The following is a 26,366-nucleotide window of genomic DNA, read 5'->3' as shown; positions in this document are numbered from 1 at the left end:
ACAAAATATTCTTAGGTCACTACAGAATTACATAGGAAATTAAGAAAAATTTTTAAAAAGCTGAGAAATTCTCAAATATTGGGAGGGTTTAAAAAAAAACTTCCCACTAGCTCCAAAAAAATTAGGTTTAAATATAATAAAACATGTACAGAATCTATATGCGGAAGAATACAAACTCTGAAGAAAAAACCAAGGATATCTTAATAAAAAGATAGAGAGTCCATGTTTATGAATTGGAAAACAATACCTTTAAAATGTCATTTCTGGGGCACGTGGGTGGCTCAGTGGTTAAAGCCTCTGCCTTCGGCTCAGGTCATGATCCCAGGGTCCTGGGATCGAGTCCCACATTGGGCTCTCTGCTCAGCAGGGAGCCTGCCTCCTCCTCCTCTCTCTCTCTGCCTGTCTCTCTGCCTGCTTGTGATCTGTCTGTCAAATTTAAAAAAAAAAAAAAGTCATTTCTTCCCAAATTGGTCTATAGATTCAGCACAATTCCAACAAAATCCAGGAAACTTTTTTTGTAGATATTGGAAATGGACTTTAAAGTTTTAAGGAAAAATCAAAAACTTAACCTACAAAATTTTGAAAAACAACGAAGTTTGAAGACTCATGATATCTGATTCATCATAATGTATGGTAATAAAAACAGCATAATATTGGTGAAAAAATAAACACTTTAGTAAAACAAAATAGAGACCTAGACACAGACCCACACAAATGCAGTTTCCTGATATTCACCAAGGCAATAAACACAATTCAATGTAGAAAAGATCATCTTCTTGACATGGTACTGGAAATATTAAACATGAAAAGATACAAACTTTACAACGTCCACAAATATTCACTAAAATGAACTCTAGACATAAATATGAAACATGAAACTGTAACACTTTCTGCAGAAAACACAGAAAAATGTCTAGGTGCTTTGGCAACAATTTTTTACATAAAACACCAGTAGCATGATCCATAAAAGAAAAAAAAATGATACATTGGATTTTATCAGTATTAAAGATATATGTTCTGTTGAAGATACCATATAGAGAATGAAAAAATATTATAGTCCTAAAGAAATTATATGCAAAACACATATATGATAGTAGACCTAATCTAAAATATATAACTCATATTTAAATCTCAACAATAATACAAAAGCCAAATTTTAAAAAGGGGAAAAGATTTGAACAGATTCTCTCATTAACGAACATGTACAAAAAATAGCAGACAGCAAGCAGCATCATTTGTTATTATGAAGTTGTAGATCAAAACAAGATACTGCCACATACCCCTAAGAATAGGTAAAATCCAAAAACTGACACGATCAGAATGCAGACCAAGAGTAACTCTCATTCCTTTTTTTAAAAAATTTAAATATAATTTTACCATAAAATCCATCATACTCATCAGCATTTATGCACTTTGAAACTTTTTCAGTATAAATGTCATCAGATGAATGTTTACAACAGATCTATTCTTAATCACCAAAAACTAATAGCCACCAAAATGACCTTCAATATGTATTGGAATAAACAAACTGTGGTGTATCAATATGAAGGATACCATTCAGTAATTAAAAAAAAAAAAGAAACGATTAACCAATGAAAAGACATAGATGAAACTTAAGTACACACTGCTAAGTGAAAGAAGCCAATGTATATGGTTTCATTTAAATGAGATTATAAATGATTTCATTTAAATGAGATTCTGGAAAAGGCAGTACTAAGACAATACAAGGATTAGTGGGTGTTAGGAACTTGGGGGGGAAGTACATTTTTCCCCATTCTTATATATGGGCTGTGCAAAATGTCATACTGCCAAAGAGTACAATATAAAAACCTTTACAGTGGAGAAATTGGACAAATGCTACCAAGCCATTTGATCAAGGTCAACATCAATTATGATAAATCATGTTATAGTAGGTACCCCTTGATAAAATCCATCTATGAAAAACCCACAGCAAATACATTCTCAAAGGGCAAAGCCTGAAAACATTTCCCTTAAGATCAGGAACATGATAAGGATGCTCGCTCCCACCAGTATTGTTCAACATAGTAATAGAAATCCTAGCAACAGCAGACAGCAAAAAGAAATAAAAGGTATTCAAATTGGCAAAGAAGTAGTCAAACTCTCTCTCTTTGCAGATGACATGATACTTTATGTGGAAAACTCAAAAGACTCCACCCTCAAATTACTAGAACTCATAAGCAATTCAGTAATGTGGCAGGATACAAAATCAATGCACAGGAATCAGTTGCTTTCTTATTACACTAACAATGTAACTGTAGAAAGAGAAATTAGAGAATTGATTCCATTTACAATAGGACCAAAAGCTGCAAGATGCCTTGGAATAAACTTAACAAAAGAGGTAAAGGATCTATAGTCTAGTAACTATGGAACACTCATGAAAAAAATCAAAGACACAAAAAAATGGAAAAATAGTCCATGCTCATGAATTGGAAGAATAAACGTTGTTAAAATGTCTATGCTATCCAGAGCAATCTATACTTTTAACACCACTACAATCAAAATAACAATGGCATTTTTCAAAGTGCTGGAACAAACAATCCTAAAATTTGTATGGAACCAGAAAAGACTCTGAATTGCCAAGGAAATGTTGAAAAAGAAAAACAAAGCTGGGGGAATCACATTACCTGTTTTCAAGCTATATTACAAAACTGTGATCACCAAGACAGCATGGTACTGGCACAAAAACTGACACGTAGACCATGGAACAGAATGAACAGCCCAGATATGGACCCTCAACTCAATGATCAAATAATCTTCAACAAAGCAGAAAAAAATATCTGACGGAAAAAAAGACAGTCTCTTCAATAATCAAAGCAAAAATGGGCAGAAGACATGAACAGACACTTCTCAAAAGAAGACATACAAATGGCTAACAGACACACGAAAAAGCGTTCATTATCATTAGCCATCAGGGAAATTCAAACCAAAACCACACTGAGATACCTCCTTAGACCAGTTAGAATGGCACAAATTGACAAGGCAAGAGACAAGTGTTGAAGAGGTTGTGGAGAAAGGGGAACCCTCTTATACTATTAGTGGGAATGCAAGTTGGTACAGCCACTTTGGAAAACAGTGTAGAGGTCCCCCAAAAATTAAAAATGGAGCTACCCTATGACCCAGCAATTGCACTATTGGGTATATACCTCAAAGATACAGATGTAGTGAAAGGAATGGCCATATGCACCCCAATGGTCATAACAGCAATGTCCACAATAGCCAAACTGTGGAAAGAGGCAAGAAGCCCTACGACAGATGAATGGATAAAGAAGATGTGGTCCTTATACACAATGGAATATTACTCAGCCATCAGAAAGGTTGAATACCCAACTTTTGCATCAACATGGATGGTACTGGAGGAGATTATGCTAAGTGAAATAAGTCAAACAGATTAAGTCAATTATCATATGGTTTCACTTATTTGTGGAACATAATGAATACCCTCCAGGGCATTAGGAGAAGGAAGGGAAAAATGAAGGAGGAGAAATGAGAGGGGGAGATGAACCATGAGAGACTATGGATTCTGGGAAACAAACTGAGGGTTTTAGAGGGGAGAGGACTGGGGAGATGGTTTAACCCAGTGATGGGTATTAAGAAGGGCATGGATTGCATGGAGCACTGGATGTTATATGCAAACAATGAATCATGGAACCACTACATCAAAAACTAATGATTTACTGAATGGTGACTAATGTAGCATAATTTAAAAAAAAAATGTGAGAAAATAAATTTCTGTTGTTTAAGCCAAAAGAAAGAAAGTAGATACCCTTGATATGATGTCATGAGAAATATCGTATCCTTCCTTACAAAAATGTATAATTTCAGTCTAATCATGAAAAAAAATCAGATAAACTTCATTTTAGGGATACTCTACAAAACACCTGCCAGAACTCCACAAGCTAATTTTTGTCATCAAAAACAATGCCACAGACAAAAGAGCCTAAGAAAGCATGGTGGCTTATTATAATATGGTATCTTGGGTGGAATCTTGGAACTAAAAATAGACAGATAGAAATTTTTAAATTCATATAAAATATAAACTTCAGCTAATATGTGTCCATATCGGTTCATTAATTGTGAAAATGCACCATATAAGATGTTATTTATAGGGGGAAAAATGGGCATGGGAGTATATGGGAACTCTCTGCAATGTATTTGCAATTTTTTTCTGTAAATCTAAAACTGTTTTAAAAAACAGTTGATATATTTTTTAAAAAGTATTGAACTATCATGGCAACCTTGCCCTTTTCATATATTCATGCCTTGAATGCTAACAAATATAGAATTAATTAAATGACTCTTTTGTTAAAAATAGGATGAAAGGAGACATCTTACAATGTGCTAGGGGAATCCAGTTTTCCCTTTTAAGCTATTCAATACAAACGTTCTCTGACAGAATTTGTTTTACATTATTAATCCTGAAAGAGTTTTCATACCTCTTATACTAATGCCAAAATTAAGGAGTCAGGAAATGTATCCATTTCAAAGTAAAAAGGAAGTGGTTATCCAGTTTCCTATGTAAAACCTTGTGCTCCTGAAAAACAGAGAATTGAACCAGATGGAAGATAAAATGTTAGATAAAAATTGATGACAAAAATTACTTTAAAAGACTTTGGGAAAAAATCTAGAAATCCATGATGTGTATTTTCTTTTTTTCTTGCTTGCTGAAAGATAAGTGAGAGCACAGTTACCATCCACATGTTTCTACAGATATGGGATCACACAAAGAAACACTGTTTCAAACAAACACTCCATTCAACTTCCCTCCAAATCCATTTATTTAGAATTTTTTTTTTTCCTGTTCAGGGTAAAGAAAGCATATTTTGTTGTTGAAGAATAACCTGGGGATATGAGAAATCATTTGTTTTATTTAAAAAAATAATAACCCTTATTTATTAAATACATAGAGTATGGTAGGCATTGCCCTAAGTATTTAAACTGAGTTATCTTACTTTAACCATCAAAACCAGCTTAAAAACTGCTTCTTTGTTTGTTATAGTCCTGTGTGAATTCAAGACCTATTGGCTATGAGAGCTAGTTGATCCTTCTAATCTTTACCCACTTCCAAAGTTGTTTCCACATTTGTAGATATTTGTCACAGAAGCACCTCCCACTTCTCGGTAACAATTTTGTCTTAGTTCATTTAGGCTGTTAAAACAGAATATCACAGACTGGTTGGCTTAAACAAAAACATTTATCACAGTTTTGTTTTTTGAGAAGTGCAAGATCAAACATGCTAGAGGATTTAGTATTTGGTTGGACCCACTTTCTGGTTCATAAGAAGGTTCATTCTTTTACTGTGTCTTCACATAGTGGAAAAAAAAAAGAGAAAGAGAAAAAGTGCTCTGGGGCCTTTTATAATGGCAATAATCCCATTCATAAGGGCTTCACCAAGGCCCAACCTCCTCATACCATCACATTAGAAGTTAGAATTTCAACACGTGAACTTTGGGGAGACACAAACATTCACTGCACAACAATACTATAAACAGAATTCATAAATTATCAAGTGTCCTCCTAGATTTATATATCACACACACGTATATTTTGCAGTATGTGTTTTTTGAGTTTGTTAAATTTGTTAAAAATGCATGATACCCCAAAATGTTTACATCCAGCTGCCAAAGATGTCTTTATGGCAATTATTTTGCTTGAATAGATAGCTTTTCATAACTCCTACCTATATCACAGACTGCATCTCCTACCATTCTCTGCTTCAAAACATGTGTTGATGCAAAATAACATCCTTCCCCACACATACTACTTATTTTACATCTCTTGCCTTTTGTTTTTTTAAGATTTCATTTATTTATTTGAGAGAAAGTGAGAGAACCCACAGAGGGAGAGTGATAGGGAGAAGCAGCCTCCCTGACGAGCAGAGAGCCTGAAGCAGGGATTAATCCCAGGGTCCTGAGATCATGACCTGAGCAGAAGGCAGACGCTTAACCGACTGAGCCACTCAGGTGCCCACATCTCTTGCCTTTTGAGCATTTTGTTACTTCTCCCTTAAGAATGATCTTTTCTGATTACTTAACAGAGAAATTCCATGTAACTTTCCAAAGTGTGAATACCTTCTCTCCCAGAAAAGACTCTGTGTAATAGCTTATTTGTTTAAATTTATATTTCAAAAGTTGATGTGAGGAATTATATATCATTTGTATTTATGTATTCAATAGCATGTACTATTATCATTTGCTTTGTATAACAAGAGCACAGCACTATGCCTAGCACACCTGGGACTGCTAGATGGCCACGGCAGGACAAATAGATGAATAACTGAGGGAATTCTGGAGAAAACAAAAAACAAAACTATGATATTGATGAGGTGGCTTTATCCTATTGTCACTTCTACAGCAGTGCTCTCACCCTCTGGGAAGACCGATTCCTCTTGTGGATTCCCAGAATCCACAGAATGACAACTTTTCTTCATTTAATTTAATCACTCTTCCATTTAGACCAAGAGAATAGTGTTCCTGCCGGTATAACATTTTAAAAATCTTACTGGCTTTTTTGGTGAATGTTAAGGGAATCCACACCACTAGACACAAAGGTTCTCCACAGATCCTTCCTAGATAGCTTCCTTTCAATTCCTGGTTTCTGCTGAAATGACTGATTGAATCTAAAGTCCCATGCTTATTTCTTCTCTACTCTTAAGAAGTTCAAAATTTGGTGTGGTCGTCAGAATACACATACACACACATATATACATGAACAACCTAAATATGGTAATTCAAAGGGGGAGACTGAAACCTTCCCAAATGCAAATAAAATGCCAGTAAATACAGACATGTGAGACTATGTTTAAAACAGCAGTAGTGGGGAGGACCAAAAGAGTTTGCAGATATCAAAAGAACGAAACTGTACCACTTTCTTATACCATACAGAAAAATAATTTAAAATAGATCAAAAACCGAAATGTGAGATGAGAAATCATTAAAATCCTAAAAAAGAACATAGGCAGTAACTTCTTTGACATAGGCCATACCAACTTCTTACTAGATAGGTTTCCTGCAGTAAGGAAAAAAAGACCAAAATAAATGACTGGGACTTCAACAAAATATAGATCTTCTGCACAGCAAAGGAAATAATTAACAAAACTAAAAGGCAACCTTTGGAATGGGAGAAATTATTTACAAATGACATATCCGATAAAGGGTTAGTATCTAAAATATGCAAAGAATTTATAAAATTCAACACCCCAAAACAAGTAATCCAATCAAAAAATGGGCAGAGGCATGAATAGACATTTCCCCAAAGAAGACATCAAGATGGCCAACAGACACATGAGATGTTCAACAATGCTCATCATCAGGGAAATACAAATCAAAATTACAATGAGATATCACCTCACACCTGTCAAATGGCTAAAATTAACAACAGAAGAAACAACAGGTGTTGGTGAGGTTGTAGAGAAAGGGGAACCCTCTTACACCATTGGTGGAAGTGCAAACTGGTACAGCTATTCTGGAAAAAGAGTTAAAAATAGAACTACCCTATGACTCAGTCATCTTACTACTAAGTATTTAACCCTAAAATACAAATACAAAAATACCAATTTGAAGGAGTACATGCATGCCAATGTTTATAGCAGTATTATCTATGATAGCCAAATTATGGAAAGCCCAAATGTTCATTGTTTATGAATGGATAAAGATATGGTATAAATTCAGGAATAGAAGAAAACTTTTTAAACAATTCTAATTAATATAGAATCCTATGTTAATTCTAAAAAAAATTTATTATTCGCTGCATTCAACAGTTCAAGGATTGATTTTATTAACCAAAACTAACTACAAAGTGCTTACAGCAACTTTATTTAAAAATACCCCAGAGGTACCTGGATGGCTCAGTCAGCAAAGCATCCAACTCTTGATTTTGGCTCAAGTCAAGATGTCAGGGTTGTGAGATCAAGCCTGGCACAGGGCTCTGCCCTGAGTGTGGAGCCTACTTAAAATTCTCTCTTTCTTTCCCTCTACCCCTCCCTACCCCACTCACACACTTTCACTCTCTCTCTCTAAAACAATAAAATAAAATAAAATAAAATAAAATAAAATAAAATAAAATAAAATAATAAAATAAAATTGCCCCAAACTTGAAAAATGTTTTTTTTCTTACTACTAGGGTGGATAAACTCTAATATTTGCACAGTGTAATAATATACAACAACAAAAAGAATTAACTACATCTAAAATATCATAAATGAATCTCACAGACATGATAAAGAGTGAAAGAAACCAGAACAAAACAAGTACATATTCTATAATTCCATTCATAAGCATTTCAAATTTAGGTAAAACCTATCTATAGTAATAGAGGTTCAAATTATGACTATCTTTGGAAGCATTAGATATTTACTGGGAGGAAGAATGAGGGAGCCTTCAGGTTGTTAAAAATACCACATATTTTGATCTGGGAATTGGATATATTTATATTCAATGATTATATAAATATAAATATATATATATATATATACACACATGTGCGTGTATGTGTGTGTGTGTATGTGTATATATATATATATATATGTATATATATATATATAAAATAGTTAATAAGATCTCACTTCTTGGCTATCCTGGTTTATAACTGTGTGACCTCAGGCTATTTATTCTGTCTGAATTCTAGTTCCCTCCCAAATAAAGGTGGATTAACATTACTTCATATAGTTAAAGTACTTAAAATAAAGGAATATAAAGTTAAAGACATAAAATAATGTCTGGCACATAGTAAGTACTCAATAAGTAATTAACATATATCTCTAATATATGGTAAACCAAAACATTTTTGTTTCAGTTAAATAAATTTTCGTATGCTTCAAAAAAATTCACTTGATTAATCTTGTAAAGAGTCTGCAAACTAGGTTCAGTATTAAATTTGTTACAATTCAAAATAAATAATTTGCATCAAGAAGGCTAATTGTGCTAGATGAGATTTTGCTGAGTATATGTTTAGTCTCAGTTATTTTTCAAGAAATGATTCTTTACTGGAAACTCTTGGCTATAACATTATGTAAAGGAAAAAAAACACCTGAAAACATAACTCAGACATATACATCATTTTAAGGACAAAATATTAGACCTATCTCCTATTAAATTATAGTTTTGAAAGATTGCTTACTGTTAGTATATCTTTTTTTTTTAAGATTTTATTTATTTATTTATTTGACAGAGAGAGATCACAAGTAGGCAGAGAGGCAGGCAGAAAGAGAGAGGAGGAAGCAGGCTCCCTGCTGAGCAGAGAGCCCGATGCAGGGCTCGATTCCAGGACCCTGAGATCATGACCTGAGCCGAAGGCAGAGGCTTTAACCCACTGAGCCACCCAGGCGCCCCAATATATCTTTTAAACATATAATAAAAACATTTATTTTAGTTAATGAGATTTACATGAAGAGGAAATTGAAATATTTAATGACCCATCTTTATTATATCATGTCACTCAGCTGCCATGTTCTTCCTATCTGCCATTACATAACTTTTCCTCCTTTACAAAATGCAGCTTAAAATACCAAATTTTCACTGTGAATTTCAAATTATAACCCTAAGTGACTCTTACATGCATTCTTTGTGATACTTCTATATCTAGAGAATATCATTGTTTATTCACTACATATTAGATATCTCCATTCCTTAAATTCATTATGTATTAGATATTGTCATTCCTTATAATTCTACCCTGAGTCTCTTTTCCTATCATTTTATATATTGTCTCAACCCCATACCTTTTCATCTATATATTGGTGATGCCCAATGTTTTGGTCTTCAAACAGGACACATTTCTGAATTTGAGAACTTTATTTTTAACATAATTGTTCTCCACTTGAGTTTTCTAGAGATACTTCTATTAAGCTCAAAATTAAATGTACTTTCTCACCAAACCTGTACCTCTCTCTTGATATTCTATTACAGTAAATGGCCACAGAATTTGCCCAACAACCCTTTAGCCAGAAATACAAAAAGGTATCATACACATTTCTGTTATATATATATACACACACACACACACACACACATACATATACACTTTTTGTTTTCATATTGAGCTAGCCCTAAAACTTGTATGGACCATGCTCCCATTTCCACTGTATCACTTGTTTTTTGCCTTTCATTTACCACCCAAAGCATTGTAATACCCTTGGACAGAATTTCTGCTTCAGGTTTCAATATCCCCAATCTATTCCTCACTACAGCTAGAGTCACACATTGTAAAAGTGTAAAATGGCCATATAACCCACATCCTTAGAATCCCTCGGTTTTTCCTCATCACTTTAAAAATAAAAACTTTATGGGGCACCTGAGTGGCTCAGTGGGTTAAAGCCTCTGCTTTCGGCTCAGGTCATGATCCCAGGATTCTGGGATCAAGCCCCACATCGGGCTCTCTGCTCAGCAGGGAGCCTGCTTCCTCCTCTCTCTCTGCCTGCCTCTCTGCCTGCTTGTGATCTCTGTCTGTCAAATAAAAAATAATAATAATAAAATAAAATTAAAAACTTATGTAATATGATACATAAAAAATATAAACTTTATAACAGATACAAGACACATTTTGGCTTTCTATTCCTCTCCAAATCCTTACACAGGGCAATAAAGTAAAAACTGAAGATAGGATGCCCATATGTGGCAGATTCTCTCAAATATCTCTGACTTTCTACACTATGGTATCTCTGCATGGAGCAACCCTCCTTTTATTTTTTCCTCTCCCATCAATCCAATCAATGTGTTAGGGATGGCATTCTATGTGGCAAATATTATTCTGTGTATTAAGTCACCATGGTTTTTCTTGTGATTCTTCTATTATCCTGCAATACTCAAGTCATGTTTATATCCTCTGAAGTCATCCCTAAAGCCTTTTCTGATCAAGATTATTTTCATGATGGCACATTTCCTTGTTAATGCTAAATCTAAATCGTGGCTTGTTGATGGAGGGGCAGTCAGTAAGTCTTAATAAATTCTCTCAGCGTCATGAAATATTTCAAAAATACATACTCTAAGTAAATCAGCAAAATGACTGGGGAAATCCAGCTTAAAACAAGTGTCCTAACTCCCCACAACCACCACTTCCCAACCTAAGCTTCTCCTATATGGAAAATCTGAAGCCACCACGGCCCTGATCATACTGCATCATGATTGTTAGTTTATTTTTTAAAGCCCTAATGTTATTTAAACTCTTCAAAGTTAACTTCTTCAAGCAAAGTGTGAGTTTCTTGACAACAAAGACTATATATTTCTTACATATAAAAGTAAATATACTGAAGTAGTGTGAAAATTAGAAAGCCTCTAGTCCAATATCCAAACTAAATGATAGGGAGAATCTGTAACTTGTCCAAAAATGAAAGTCTCTCTGCATTATAAAATGTTGGAATACTTCAATGTACACAACTACTTACATGTAAAAGAGTGTTCTGAATTGAAGGAGGTACACAAGGCTGCTATGAAATGTCTTTCCTCTAAAAGTAATGACATACAGAATTGACATTGTGTCTTAAAATATTTGTATATTAAAATTTCTATTAAAAACTGGTAGTTAACTGGGGTGCCTTCAGCTCAAGTCATGATCCCTGGGTCCTGGCATCAAGCCCCATGTCAGGCTGTCTGCTCAACAGGGAGTCTGCTTCTCCCTCTCCAACTACCCCCAACCTACCATGTATGCTCTCTCTCTAAAATAACTAAATAAAATCTTACAAAAAACCCAATAGCTGGCTAAGGTATATATTCTAAAGAAAAATATATTTCAAAAAAATTGTGCATGAGACACAGAAATGATATGAGTAAAAATAGAAATAATTAGCAATATTTTTGAAAAGCATATTCATGCTATCAAATCAAAAATCATTAGTGTGCAATCACTTTATTGCATAGTCTTACTAAATTTCCTTAAGATACATATGCCCTTCTAGAATATACATAATTAATAAGACTATATTTGCCCATTCCCTGTTATAATTCACATTCTGGGTAATACTGGAATGCTTACTAAGTGCTAAGCACCTCACTTTACATTTTACATGTACTATTGATTTCATTTTAATTTTTACTTAAAATCACCAAGAGTCATATAGACTGAATATCTGCATTTCCCCCAAATTCATAAATTGAAGCCCTAATCCTCAGTGTGCCCGTATATGGATGTGGAGACTTTAGGAGATAGAGCTAGATGAGGTCTTGAGGGTCATGAGGGTGGAGCCCTTATAAGGGGATGGGATTAGAGCCCCTATAAGGCAATGAAGAAAAAAAGGTTTTCTCTCTCTCCACCATGTGAACACTAATACCCTGTAATACAATGTGAAGGAAACTGTCTACAAACCAGGAAGCAGACTTTAAGCAGGAATCAAATCTGTCAGCTACTTCATCTCAGACCTCCCAACCTCCAGAACTGTGGGAGAAATAAATGTCTATTGTGTAAGCTAGCCAGTCTATGGTGTTCTTGTTATACAACACCCCAGACTGACCTGGAGAAAAACTGGTACTTGGAAGTGAAAATTTGCTATAAAAAACACCTTAAAATGTGGAAGCTGTTTTGGAATTGGACATAATTACCTTAGCAGGAACACTGCCAATTTAAACTGAAGAGGGCGGAGAGAGGACAAAAGGTCTTAAGAAAGGTTGTGGGCTTCTCAGACCCCACATTAACGGATCATAAGCTGTTTGGCTGCAAACATACGCTACACTTTAAAACACGGGAAGAATGACCCCAAAGTCCATTCTGAGATCTTCCAACCGCATGTCCAGAATCCTCAAGCTCAAGGGCTTCCATATCAGTTTCACGGTTGGCACTTCTGGCCAACAGAGCAATGGGGGTGGTTTCCTGAGCCATGATGGCTTGATCCTCATTCAACCGTGCCGCAGGGATGTGACTCCCACTTCACTGAGTTCTCAAGATATAACTGTAGAGGCCGCTTTCAGGCGGCAGGCTTGAGCAATGGAAGGGCCCACAGAGATAGGATCATTAAGCGACCCACCCTAAATAACCATTGGCCCTAACTAACCAATGGACTACTTACAACAAGGCACAGTTACCAAAAAAGGAAAACTCCATATGTTCCCATATTCCTTACTCCATATAAATGTGGCCCTTACCACTATCTCGTGGCAGACAGTCTCACGACTTCACTGTCCTACCTGCCTCCTTGTGGTGTATTCAATAAACATCCATCTCCCTTGTTCTGTCTTCGGTGATGGCTTTATTGGTGGTGGAGAGGCAAGTGGCTTCCACCAATCGAGTCACCCCACATCTGGGAACTCCCATACAATGCAGAGAAATACCACAGTAACTGTCACCCTAATTTTCAAAACTCAATAATTGAAATTAGGCCCTCTACCTAACAGAGCCCCTTAAAATGCGCTTGACAATGATATCCTCTATTTAGAAACAGTAAGTTCTTTCCTAATGTGCTGAAGACTAACTTTTGCTACTTTAGATTTTTTTTCTTGCTCCTCCTTAAGTCCATCATATAGTATCACATTTTAACTTTTAGAATAGCCTCAGCGTTCTCTTCAGTATCCTCTTTGTACTTGAAGTCATTCCTCTCACCCAGATACCTTCTTCCATCCCCTGCCTACTGATATTCAGTGTCTCATTCTTCAAAAGTCATTCTGTCATTCAAATTGAAGCACACATCTTTCCCTTACCAGTTCTCTGCAGCTACAACATTTCATGGTTGCCTCTTCAACAAAGAAATACATTGCATTTCGTAATCAACTTGATTTCATTAAGATATATTTACTTGTGGCCTTGTTTAATATCCTCATAAATATTTATTCCAAATCTCTAAAGAGAGATTTTATTTACTGTGACATATAAGGCCCAAATAAAAAAAATGTGCCCACAGATAAATTTCTCCAAATCCATACATATATTAATGGGAAAGGGGTGTGTGAAAATGAGTTAGGACTCTAGCTTTCTTTTGATTTACATTTGCACAGTGTATCTTTTTTCCTATTCTTTCACTTTCAGTTTGTGAAGGTCTTTTTTAAAATTTTTATTTCTTTTTTTTAATTTCTTTTCAGTGTTCCAGAATTCACTGTTTATGCATCACACCCAGTGCTCCATGCAATACCTGCCCTCCATAATACCCACCACCAGGCTCACCAAAACTCCCATCCTCCTCCCCTCCAACCCCTCAGTCTGTTTCTCAGATTCCACAGTCTCTTGTGGTTCATCTCCCCCTCCAATTTCCCCCAACTCCCTTCTCCTCTATATCTCTTAATGTCCTCCATGTTATTCCTCATGCTCCACAAATAAGCAAGACCATATGATAATTGACTCTTTCTGCTTGACTTATTTCACTCAGCATAATCTCTTCAAGTCCCATCCATGCTGATTCAAAAGTTGGGTATTCATCCTTTCTGATAGAGGCATAATACTCCATCCATTCATCTGCTGAAGGGCATCTTGATTCTTTCCACAGTTTGGCGACTGTGACCATCGTTGCTATGAATGTTGGGGTACAGATGGCCCTTCTTTTCACTACATATGTGTCTTTGGGGTAAATACCCAGTAGTGCAATTGCAGGGTCATAGGGAAGCTCTATTTTTAATTTCTTAAGGAATCTCCACACTTTTCCAAAGTGGCTGTACCAACTTGCATTCTCACCAACAGTGTAAGAAGGTTCCCCTTTCTCCACATCCTCTCCAACACATGTTGTTTACTGTCTTGTTAATTTTGGCCATTCTAACTGGTGTGAGGTGGTATCTCAATGTGGTTTTGATATTAATCTCCCTGATGACTAGTGATGATGAACATTTTTTCATGTGTCTGTTAGCCATTTGTATGTCTTCATTGGAGAAGTGTCTGTTCATGACTTCCGCCCATTTTTTGATATGATTGTCTGTTTTGTGTGTGTTGAGTTTGAGGAGTCCTTTATAGATCTCGGATATCAGGCCTTTGTCTGTACTGTCATTTGCGAATATCTTCTTTCATTCCATGGGTGGCCTTTTTGTTTTGTTGACTGTTTCCTTTGCTGTGCAGAAGATTTTGATCTTGATGAAGTCCCAAAAGTTCATCTTCACTTTTGTTTCCTTTGCCTTTGGAGACATATCTTGAAAGAAGTTGCTGTGGCCGATATCAAAGAGGTTAGTTAGTGCCTATATTCTCCTCTAGGATTCTAATAGATTCAGATTCAGAATCTCACATTGAGGTCTTTTACCCATTTCAAGTTTATCTTTGTGTATGGTGTAAGAGAATGGTTGAGTTTCATTCTTCTACACATAGCTGTCCAATTTTCCCAGCAACATTTATTGAAGAGACTGTCTTTTTTCCACTGTACATTTTTTCCTGCTTTGTTGAGGATTAGTTGACCATAAAGTTGAGAGCCCATATCTGGGTTCTTTACTCTGTTCCACTGATCTATGTTTCTGTTTTTGTGCCAGTACCATGCTGTCTTGGTGATCAGTTTGTGAAGGTCTTTAGGTTTGAAGGTTCTTGCAGACATCAAGGGTCTTGATTTATATCCACTCAGCCACTCTATGTCCTTTCATTGCAGAATCCAGCCCATTTACTTGTGTGTCTTTTTCTTTCAATGAAATGTTTAGATTCCTTTCTCATTTTCTTTCGTGTATTTACTATCAATTTTTTTCTCTGTGGTTTACCATGAGTTTTTTGTTTTGTTTTGTTTTTGTTTTTCTGGAAGTCTTCCACTGTCCTAGTGTAGCTTTTTTTCCCCCCACTTCATTTGTGTAACACTTTAATTAGAAGTCTGAGCAGCTGTACTTTCTCTTTGAGCTTGCCCCTCACATTTAGATAAACTTAAGGGCTTTTTTTTTTAAATTTTAATACTTCATTACTAATTAAACAAAATTTTGGAGAATATAATTCAATCCAGGCATAAATAACATCAATCTCTACCAGACATTTTCTAATTTTGTGGCTATCAGGCTGATTGTAGCAAGATATGGTTGCTGCTTTTCTTTAGGCTAATAATCTAGATAATTAATTAGCTGGCTAGTGGCATGTAAATATTAACACTATTCATATAATTCTATAGGAAAGAACTGTATAGGAGGAAAAATGATGAGTTTTGAAAGGAACAGGGGAACATGTTATTGTAATTATTATCATTATTTTGTAATTGATAATATAGGCTTTCAAATGACAACAGAAGATATTGCTGGAAATATTATTTTCAGAGTCTATGAAATAGAACTTTTTAAAATGAAAATAGTTTATGTTTTTTAGAGAATAACTTTATAAAAATTGTTATTTATTAAATGGAGTGGCTGTTATGTCTGTCACTCATACATTCAAAGGTAATTTAGTAATCAGGGATATTCAAATTCATATTTGGCAATATCTACTAGAAAATACATAGTTTTGAAGAGAAAAAAGTTTTGTCTATTATAAAGCTTTAAAAACTAAGGGTTTTGATTAATAATTAATTATTTCTAGATAAAAGAGTCACCTTAATGTATTAAACATGAAAGTGTACTTTATTAAGGTTTATTTTTATTTACTAAAATAATTGTTACTTTCTATTTTATTTATATATCCATCTATCATTTACACATTCTGTGTTTATAGACAACATTGACTTAATAGCTTTGAAAGGGAAAACCTACAGGATTGCAAAGTTTTAAAGTCCAAATTTTTAAAAGGATGTGTTTGTATTATACATCAGGGTCATTGAGATAAAACCTGATCCATTTTGAATTAATTTTCAATCTTATGTCATCATAGGTCATTGGGATTTCCCTTCCTCTAGAGTGAGACTCACAAGTATGCTGAATCACGATAATATCCATTCATAGGGCTGTTTCTCTGAGCTGAATTTTGACCTTCCAATTCATATGTTGAAACCCTAATGCCAAATGTGATGATACATGGAGATAAGGCCTTGGGAGGTAATTAGGTTTGGATGAGTTCTTGAGGGTGGGACCTGTAAACGTACAGTGAGAACATGGTCCTCTGCAAACCGGGAAGAAAGTTCTGACCATGTTGATCATGTCAGCACTTTGATCCTGGACTTCCTAGTCTCTGAATTGTAAGAAATTAGTTCCTCCTATTTGACTGAGCTAAGACAGATTTTGGTACTGAGAAGTTAGGGGTGATTAAAATCTACCAAAAAATGTGGAAGTAGCTTTGGTACTGGGTAATGATTAAAAGGCTGGAAGAATTTTGAAATCCATGCTAGAAATATGGACATTAAGAGAGATACTGGTGAGAACTCAAAATTAGTAAATAAATAAATAGCATTAAAGAGAAAGTTTCCAACCTCTTTGAGAATTCATAAATAATCATGTGCAGTGTGTTGATTAGAAATATAGTTGTAAATGTTAAAGGCCATTCTGATGAGGTCTCAGACAGAAGTAGAAACATGTTATTGAAAACTGTAGGAATGGCAATTTTGTTATCAAGTAGCGAAGAACTCAGCTGGATTATCTGTGTGCTTTGGTGTTTTGTGGAAGGTGAAATTTGCAAGAGATGAAATTAGATATTCTAGAGAGTTTAAGCATTTCTAAGCATTGAAGTAGTGACTTGGTTTCTCTTGAAGGCCTATAGTAAAATAAGAGAAAATAGATTATTAAGGAAAGAAGAGATTGTTCAGCAAAAAGAAACCGGAATTTAAATATTTCAAAACTCCTCAGTCTGTACATATTGCAAAAATTTGAGATAGCATTTTCAGAAAACACTAGGAATGTGGCTGGGTTATCACTTCATAAAGAGATTAGGAGATTATAGAAGCAGAAAAATTACAAGTTGAACTGAAGGGAATTGAGAAAAGAAAAAAATAAAGGAAGGTTGCAGGATGTTCTAGATTCTGCAGATCCAAACTATAGACCTATTTGACTGTGAACGTTTTTCTTCCTTCCTTCCTTTCTTTCTTTGAACATATGCTTTCTTCTCCACTTGCTGATGGCTGCCTTTTGACTGTATCCTCACATGGAATTTTGTATATGTGTATACATTCCTGCTTTTCTGTATGCCCTATTTTGTTTTCTTTTTATAAGCACAGCAGTCATATTTTATTAGGACTCACACTAAGGGCTTAATTTTAACTTAATTAACTCTTTCAAAGTTTTTTTAAAATTTAATTCCAGTATAGGTAACATATAGCATTATGTTAGTTTCAGGTTACAATATAGTGATTTAATAATTCCATATATTTCCCAGTGCTCATCAAGATAAGTGTACTCTCAATCCCTTTCTGTTTCATCCATCTTCCCACCCACCTGCCCTCTAGAGTCAGAGAAAGACAAATACCATGTGATTACACTCAAATGTGGAATTTAGAAGCCAAACAATTGAACAAAGGAAAAAAAAGAGAGAGAGAGAGAGAGAGAGAGAGACAAACCAAAATACAGACTCTTAATTTAATTAACTCTTTAAAAGACAAATTTTTATTTTTAAATATAGTCACATTCTTTTTTTTTAAAGATTTTATTTATTTATTTGACAGAGAGAGATCACAAGTAGACAGAGAGGCAGGCAGAGACAGAGAGAGAGAGAGGGAAGCAGGATCCCTGCTGAGCAGAGAGCCCAATGCAGGACTCGATCCCAGGACCCTGAGATCATGACCTGAGCCAAAGGCAGCGGCTTAACCCACTGAGCCACCCAGGCGCCCTTAAATATAGTCACATTCTAAGGTACCAAGGGTTAGAACTTCAGCATCTGAATTTTAGAAAGACAAATTTCAATTTATAACACATTCCTTTAATTTTTAAACACAAATAGTTTATGGGAAAAATAGTATCTGGTATTTAATCAATAAATAACATATTGCATCCCACCTCCATCTGATGGTCTGTTAATTTAATCCCTAAACGTAGTTGAAGAGGAAAAAAAAATAAGATCAAATCATGTTTAAACTGATATTTGTTATTTTTCTCCAAACAAGTTTTTCATTTTGTTTCTGTCTTGAAAATATCACACTTAACAAGATCATTATAGTTTTAAAAATATATTTGAAACAGTGGTATAAGTACAATGTATGTATTACCCAAATTATCATGATTTTGTTATATGTGATTTATATACCCATTTGTTTGCTATAAAGCATCTAAAAAAACTCCACATTATCATTTTACAACTGAGTCTCTGAAAAAGTATATATTCTTACACAACAGCAAAACTGATATTATTTCAAAGAAAATTATCAAGTGTTTCCTTGATATGAACTAACATGCAAGATTTTCTGATGTCACAAAAAATATACCATCTGTTTATGTGAATCAGAATCCATGAAGGTCCATGTATTACATTCGTATTAGGTTGTATCTCTTTTTTTTTTTTAAAGATTTTATTTATTTATTTGTCAGAGAGAGAGAGGGAGAGAACGAACACAGGCAGACAGAGTGGCAGGCAGAGGCAGAGGGAGAAGCAGGCTCCCCACAGAACAAGGAGCCCGATGCGGGACTCGATCCCAGGACGCTGGGATCATGACCTGAGCCGAAGGCAGCGGCTTAACCCACTGAGCCACCCAGGCGTCCCAGGTTGTATCTCTTAAGTTTCTTGTATTTTAGTTCTGTCTCCCATCCCCACTTTTAGTGTTGTTGTTGTTGTTAATGCCATTAATTTATTGAAGAAACCAATATAGTTGTCCCAGGGAATATACCACATTCTGCATATATTGTTCATATTTTCAGGTACATTTGAAATTTTTCCTGTTCATCTGTTTTTTCCATGTAAAATGAAATTTACTCTAAAGGTTTGATTACAGCCAGGCCCAGTCTTTTAGCAAAAGTACTTCACAGATAGTCCTGTGTACTTCATATTATATCATGAAACACACACACACACACACACACACAAACTGGTTGTCTCACTTTTTTGAGATACTAAAATGTATCAATGGATTCAGGTGGCAAAAGCTCTTGCTTTTCCAGTTGTAGAGTGTTCCAATAATTTTTCATGTCATGTCACTGATGATTGATGACTGACTTAATTATTAACACTAACTTGTTTTGTACTGTCTTAGAAAACCATAATTAATAGAAACACTGAGAAATGTAATTCAATGTATTTCTATTTTACAACACCATATCCAGAGACACCAAAATTTGATAACTTCAAATAGAAACTTTACATATGAAATTAAGTAATCAGTAGGTATGAAAAAATGTTTACATTTCTTACTGAATTTTTAATTCTGTTATTTTAAAGTTTATTTTTCCACCTTTTCTTCTACCATACAGAGGATTTACCTATAAAATTTTCTACTAAAAATATAATCTAAAATACAATAACCATTTATAGAGAGGAAAACATATTGAACACTATATCATTCTTTTTGTTCTAAAGATTTTACTTATTATTTGAGAGAGAAACAGAAAACATAAGGAGGGGAGGGGCAGGAGGAAAGGGATAAATAGACCTCCCACTGAATCAGGAGCCAGACATGGGGCTCCATCCCCAGACCCCGAGATCAAGATCTGAGCTGAAGTCAGACTCTTAATTAACCACCAAAGCACCACATATCATTTTTTCCCCCAAAGATTTATTTATTTATTTGAGAGAGAGAGAGAAAGCATGAACAGGAAGGGCAGAGGGAGAGAGAATCCCAAGCAGACCCCGTGCTGAACAGGCAGGCCCACTTAGGGCTGGATCTCAGGACCAGAGCTGAAACCAAAAGTCAGATGCTAAAGTTGGACTGTATCAGCCAGGCATCTGAACACTTCTCTCTCTCTCTCTCTCTCTCTATATATATATATATACATATTAATAGATATATGTAAATATATATATTAATAATACACTATACATATATGTAGTGTATTATTAATGTATTATTTCCTTCAGGGGTACAGGTCTGTATAGGTCTGTGAATCATCAGTCTTTTTTTTTTTTAAAGATTTTATTTATTTATTTGACAGACAGAGATCACAAGTAGGCAGAGAGGCAGGCAGAGAAAGAGGAGGAAGCAGGCTCTCTGCTCAGCAGGGAGCCTGATGTGGGGCTTGATCCCAGGACCCTGGAACCATGACCCAAGCCAAAGGCAGAGGCTTTAACCCATTGAGCCACCCAGGCACCCCTGTGAATCATCAGTCTTACATAATTCATAGCACTCACTATAGCACATACCCTCCCCAATGTCCATAACCCAGTCAACTTATTCCTCTCTCCCCACCCCCTAGCAAACCTCTGTTTCCTGCGATTGAGTCTGTTATGATTTGCCTATATTTTTAAAGGTTTTACTTATTTATTTGAGAGAGAGCAGGAGCAAGGGAGAAGGACAGAAGGAGAAGCTGACCCCTGCTGAGCAGGGAGCCTGGTCCCATCCCAGTACCCTGAGATCATGACCTGAGCTGAAGGCAGGCACTTAACCCACTGAGCCACCCAGGTGCCCTCTATCATTCTTAATAGAAGAATGTCAAAATGACACTTGGAGGGAGAAATGTTCTAGTGAAAGATGAATCTAGTGACGTCTTTATAGAGTGGATAAGATTTTTTAAAAATGTGATATGGCTTTCCAGGGGTATCATAATACTTTGAATCAAACTACTTCATGATAAGTGAATCAGAAGAAAATTGGTTTTGGCATTTAATTTATTTGAAACCCAGTGATAATTGTTTCTCTAATTATTGTTTTATTTCTTATTTAAAATAGTTTAGGTATTTTTCCCCCTTTGGCATGTCTGCTTTAAATATAGAATATATTTAATGTAATGATAATAAATAAGAATAGTTTAAATATTTCTGTACAAGTCAAATTAGTTTTTAAAATTCTAGATTGTTATAGAATCCTTCTCATTTTCAGTAATGAGCATGAAATGTTCCCAAGTGCATTAGAGTCATAAGATAGGCAATAGAACTAATGTGAGTTGTTCTTATAATTTAGATTTGCTTTAATTACACTGATTACCTATGTTTCGTTTTATATCAGTTTAAGTCATGAGTCCATACAAGAAGGAAACTTAAAGGAGAATATATAAATAGCTTTGAAAAAAATCAAATACATAAACTTTCAAAAACGACCTTTGTAGTGGTAAAAAGAAATATATTTGCAGCAGTAGACCCACTATGACATTGTGATCACTTCCTTGTAATGAATCATTAAATAAACATGCATTATAAATTTCTCATGCCTCGGGGGGAAATATGTGAGAATTCTCATACCTCATAACTACAAATAACTTACTAGTTCCTTGAATTTTATGAAACTCATTTACTAATTTGAAGCTCACAAGGTCCTTCTCCCTCACTGTTGCTATTGGTATTTTGGGATACAAGGGATAATTCTGGGGAAAAAAGGAGGGGGGGGAGAAGAAAGTAGCTGCACTCTGGAAAATTCAATGGCCACAAAGACTTTCCCATCACATGAAAAGACCTGTCACTGGAAAAATTACCCTCCTTATTTTCTAGCACTTAACTTAAAAAAATTATCATTAGCATCTTTATCTCTTTCAACATCATCATCATTGTCTTTTTTACTATAATTGTATATTTTATTCTTTTTTTTATTCTTTTAAAGATTTTATTTATCTGAGAGAGAGAGAAAATGAGCAGGGGTAGGGGCAGAAGGAGAGAGAGAACCAGACTCCTGGTTGAGCAGGGAGCCTGGCTCCACCCCAGGACCCAACATCATAACCCGAGTGGAAGGCAGATGCTCAACTGACTGAGCCACTCAGATGCCCCACTACCATTGTATTATATTTTAAAGAAAACCACACAACTAAAAGCAAAATACAAAAACAACTTCCATATAGGATGTCAAAATTCTACTTCTCAACTGAATTCAAATTAAACATTAATTGAGAATGATTTCCATCTTAATAATAATGAATCTTCCAGCCCCTGAATATAGAATGTCTATTTCTTTAAATCTTCTTCCATTTCCCTCAGGAAAGCTTTGTATTTGTCAGTGTACAAATCTTGCACTTTATTTTGTTTTGCTGTTTTTGTAAAATTTCTAAGTATTATGATTTTTATGCTACTGTTGCTTGAAGCATGTTCTTAATATAAATTTTTGACTGTTCATTGATTGTACATAGAAATGTATTTGATTTTCTTTACTATTGATCTTGTATCCCGTTGCCTTTCTGTACTTATTTTAAGTTTTTAATATGTTTCTTAGTACTTTTGATGTGCAGGATCACGCCATTTGTACAGTTTTACTTAATCCTTTTCAAACTAGATACCTTTTATTTTCCCTTTTATTTCCCTTTATGTTAAACTGCTTCTATATATTAAGTACACTTTTTTCCCTGCAAGTAACATGGGGAGAAGTTCTAAATTTGTGTTTTCTCATTTTTCTCTATATTTCTCAAGTTTTCATTGCATAATCAGTGAATTATAATTCTTTTACAAATTTTACTTTAATCCACATTTTTTTAAAGAAACTTTTTATTTATTTATTTGATCGAGAGAGAGAGAGTGAGCGAGAGACAAAGAGCACCAGCAGGGAGCAGGAAAGGGCAGAGGGAGAGGGGAAGCAGACTCCTTGCTGAGCACGGAGCCTCAGTAGGACTCTATCCCAAGACCCTGGGATCATGATCTGAGCCAAAGGCAGATGCTTAACTGACTGAACCACCCATGTGCCCCACTTTTATCTATACTCTTTTGATTATTTTCCAATTACCTCATTGGAAATTACTCCAGATCTGTATACCAGAAAGAAAATAACAGTGTTGTTGAAAAAAAAGAAGTGTTTTATATGGTATAAATCAACTTATGCTATATATATACAAGTAAGAAATGTTTATATATATATGCATATAAACACACACATATATAACTAAATGGTAACAAATAGCTTGTTAATTTGCATATATAAATTCAATTCATTTATTTTCTCTTTTGTTTCAGAATTTACATTCTTGTTCTTAGCATAATTATGCACACGATTAAAGGAAGAATTGCACCATTAAAAAAAAAATCATATGTTGAGGTCCAAACCCCAAGTACCTTACAATGTGACTGCATTTGGAAATCCTTTAAAGAGATAATTAAGTTAAAAAGAGATCATTAAGGTGTACTTTAATCCAGTATGAGTGGTATTCTTATAAGAACAGGAAATTTAGGGACACCTTGGTGATTCAGTCAGTTAAGCATCTGCCTTCAGCTCGAGTCATGATCTCAGGGTTCTGGGATTGAGTCCCGTGCTGGGCTTCCTGTTCAGCGTGGAGTCTGCTTCTCCCTCTGCACTTTCCTCCTGCTCATGATCTCTCTCTTTCTCTCAAATAAATAAATAAATAAATAATCTTTAAAAAAAAAAAAAAAAAAAGCCCGGGGGAAATTTGACACAGACATTTACTGAGTGAACATAATGTGAAGATTCAGGGAAAAGAAAGCTTAAAAGTGGCTTGGAAAAGAAATGGTCCAGAACCTTCTCTCATGTCCCTTAGCAGAATCAATCCTGCCAACACCTTGATCTCAGAATTTTAGCCTCCAGAACTATGAGAAAATAAGTTTCAGTGGTTTAAGCCATCCAGTGTGTAGTTCTTTAACATGGCAGCCCTGGCAGAATAATACATTCTTGAATCCCAACAAAATACTATACACCTTTTTGAAAAGAATTATATTTTTGTCGTATTTATGTATTTAGTAACTAGGACAGTGATAATTATTTGGTCTTTAGTTGAGAGTCATCAAGTGCCAGAGAAGATATCCTCTGCTCCCCTAATTCTGCGTGCTCCAATTGATGCATAGAAACTATTGTCATAGTAGCAACTGGGTGGCTCAGTTAGCCGAGCATTTGCTTTCAGCTCAGGTCATGGTCCCAGGTTCCAGGTTCTGGCGTGGGGCTCCCTGCGTGGGGCTCCCTGCTTGGCAGGGAGCCTGCTTCTCCTCCCTCACTTGTGCTCTCTAGCTCTCTCTCTCTCTCTCTCTCTCTCTGTCAAATGAATAAATAAAATCTTTAAAGAAAAGGAATTTAGAAACTATTGCCCTATCTCTAAGAAAAGTTCTATAATTGTATTGGTTTTCTTATATATTACACCTATATGTTCTTATACTTATCTATATATTATACATTATATATTCTACACAGACACTATATACAAATACTGTCTCCCTCAGATCAGAATTAAAGAACCACAGAGTATCAAGGCAACCTCTCCATCTTTTATTCTTCATTTGAGATAAGCCTTTAGGCTTTATACTATGATTTTCTTGGGAAGATAGGCAGTTTTCAGACTTTTTGACAGTCATTTCTTGTCCAGGACATAGAATCTATTAATCAATTATAATAAAACTGTGCTTTATAACTTAAACTTCTTAATTCATTACAACTAATTAAGTAATTAACAAGATAAACTGACATGTAAATGTTAGGTATGACTCAGTCCAGCTCAGTACATTCATATATACAGGCAGTTGTTTTTGTAAGATATTTTGCGTGGGATAATAGTTCTGGGAAAAGGATACATGAATTAAAATAAATAAAAATCATGGTCTTTTACTTCAAGTAATATAAGTTAGTTTGAGAGATAAGGTTATAACTCTAAATAAGCTTACACTTTACTTAAATGAGATTTATGCAAACCTTGCTATATAAGAGAGGTTATGGTGTAAGAGACAATCACCAATATCTAATAAAAGTTTCATAGCTTCTTTGAACTTACCACATTCTTTCCATTGTACTCTCTTACCTGACAACCTTGCTTCAGAGCTTACTGAGAAATAGAATCCAACAACAACAACAACAACAAAAAATCCCTCTTAGTACCACAGATAAATCAACAAATACAAAATTTGAGGGTTTCTTTACCCTAGCAAAAACTATTTTATTTCATTTGGTTTGATATTTCATTTTAAAACTCCATTTTAGGGGTGCCCGGATGGCTTAGTCATTAAGCATCTGCCTTTGGCTCAGGTAATGATCCCAGGGTCCTGGGATGGAGCCCTACATTGGGCTCCCTGCTCAGTAGGAAACCTGCTTCTCCCTCTCCTACTCCCCATGCTTGTGTTCTCTCTCTCTCTCTCTGTGTCATATAAATAAATAAAATCTTTAAAAATAATTAAAACACCATTCTATTTGGTTTTGTTTCACATTGGTTAAATATGGAGTGGCCCAATATATAAAATTCAATTGGTGTGTACAAATATTTTCAAAGTTCCTAAACTAGAATATGTGATATATAATTTCTCTTCAAATAGGTAAAACAACTTAAAATTTAGATATCCAATAGATAAGTAGAAACTCTAAATCTAAACCAATACTAAATAATAGAACTGTTCTAAACTATTTGCTGTTCAATAAAAACAAAATTAACACAAAGACTCACATATTCTACCTGGGTAAAGGCTTAGAAAAAATAATATTAAAAATGCATTTAAAAAAAGTCCATTTGTTTAATCACATTGACTAAACATCATTATAGTCTTTAATCTGGCCTAGAATATTAAAAAAAACAGATACAATTTTTTTTCTCATAATAGTTGTGAGTGTTTTGTTACTTTAGTCTTCTGTCTAATATTCTGGT

Source organism: Enhydra lutris, unplaced genomic scaffold, assembly GCF_002288905.1.
Source record: "Enhydra lutris kenyoni isolate GAN:26980312 unplaced genomic scaffold, ASM228890v2 scaffoldscaffold3, whole genome shotgun sequence".
Classification (NCBI taxonomy): Eukaryota; Metazoa; Chordata; class Mammalia; order Carnivora; family Mustelidae; genus Enhydra; species Enhydra lutris.
Note: the sequence above shows the minus strand (reverse complement) of the source record.